Source organism: Propithecus coquereli, unplaced genomic scaffold, assembly GCF_000956105.1.
Source record: "Propithecus coquereli isolate 6110/MARCELLA unplaced genomic scaffold, Pcoq_1.0 Scaffold975, whole genome shotgun sequence".
Classification (NCBI taxonomy): domain Eukaryota; kingdom Metazoa; phylum Chordata; class Mammalia; order Primates; family Indriidae; genus Propithecus; species Propithecus coquereli.
Window position 1 is genome coordinate 85575 of NW_012156118.1, and position 2049 is coordinate 87623.

The window sequence follows — 2049 nt, forward strand, 5'->3', positions numbered from 1 at the left end:
ATTTTGGGTATTTTTTTTCTTTTTTGGTCTCTATTTTATTTAGTTCCGCTCTGATCTGTGTTATTTCTTTTCTTCTGCAAATTTTGCATGTTGTTTGTTCTTGTTTTTCTAGTTCCTTGAGGTACATTGTTAGGTTGTTAATTTGTAATTTTTCTACTTTTTTGAGACAGGCATTTAATGCTGTAACGTTTCTTCTTAGCACTGCTTTTTCTGTACCCCACAGGTTTTGCCATGTTGTGTTTCCATTTTCATTCGTTTAAAAATATTTTAGTTCCATCTTAATTTCTTCATTGACTCAAAAATCGATCAGGAGCATGTTAAGAATTTTAGTTTTATTCCACTGTAGTCTGAAAATATACTTGAGGTGATTTTGATGTTTTTAATTTTTGAGACTTATTTTATGGACTAACATATGACTTACCCTAGAGAATGTTCCTTGTGCTGATAAAAAGAATGCATATTTGTAGTTGTTGGGTAGAATGTTCTGGAAGTGTATGTTAGGACGATTTGGTCCAATTTAAGTCCAATATTTCCTTGGTGATTTTCTGTCTAGATGGTCTGTCTAATGCTGTGAGTGGGTCCTGAAGTCCCCTCTAATGTTGCATTAATGTGTCTCTCTCTCTTTAGGCTGACTAATATTTGTTTTATGAATCTGGGTGCTCCCAGGATTTGTGTCTATACATGTAGAATTATTATATCCTCTTGCTGGATTGATCCCTTTATCATTTATTATGAGTTTTTCCTGCTTTTGATTGAAAGCTTGTTTTATCTGATATAAGTATAGCTTACTTTTGGTTTTTGTTTGCGTGGAGTATCTTTTTCCACCAGTTTGCTTTTAGTGTATGTGTGTCTTCACAGGTACGCCAAATTTCATGTAAGCAGCATATAGTTGGATTATGTCTTTTTATTCATTCAGCCCATTTTTATCTTTTACTTGGAGCATTTATTCCATTTATGTTCAGGTTAGTATTGATATGTGAGGTTTTATTCCTGTCATATTGCTAATTGTTTTTTATTTGTTTTATAAATTCTTCGTGTCTTTCTTTTTCTCTGTCTTTGTCTTTGTGATTTGGCATAATTCTGTAATGTTGCCATTTGATTTCTTTCTCTTCTTCCTATCTGTGATGGCTTTACCAGTGACTTTTATACTTTTGTATATTTTCATAATGGTGAATATTATCCTTTTGCTTCCCAGTTTAGGACTCCTTTTAGCATTTCTTGTAGAGCTGGTCTAGTGGTGACTGAAAAATTTGAAAAATCTTTGGGTGGACACTTGTTTCATATGATAACTCTGTTCAACATTATAATAAACTTTGGGAAACAGTTTTCCAAAGTGGTAATGCCATTTTACATTCCCACCAGCATTTTATAAGAGTTCCAGATGCTTGTATTCTTGCCAAAACTTGGTATTGCCAATCTTTTTTATTTTAGCCATTCGAGGAGGTATATAGTGATAGCACATTGTAGTTTTAATTTGCATTGCCTTGATGACTGATGATATTGAATATCTGGAAACTTACCCTTGGAACCTGGCCATTGTGTTATAAGGAAGCCTAGACTATAGGGAGAGGTTATGGGTAGATGTTCCAGCTGACAGTTCTAGCTAAGGTCCCACTTTTAAGGTTCCAACACTCAGCATCGACCACCAGGTATATGATTAAACAAGCCTACAGATGAGCCAGTCACCAGCCTCCTAACCACCAAGCTGACATTGCATGGAGCAGAGATAAGTTATCCAAACCAAGTCCCGCTCAAACTAAAGATGAGTAAAATAAATGCAGTTGCTGTTTATTCTTTGAATGATAGACTATTTCTATTAGTATTGCTTAATTTTCAAATTTTCAAATATCTTGATTTTTAAATGTATTGGTGTTATTGATTTATAATTTAATTCTATCATAGTTGGAGATAATATTTTGTATTTCCAGGGTATCCTTTGTAATTTCTCCTTTTTCATTCCTGACTCAGCTTATGAGAGTCTTTTCTTTTCCACGTCTCATTAATCTAGCAAGAGGCATGTCAATTTTATCTTTTCAAAGAAACAATTTT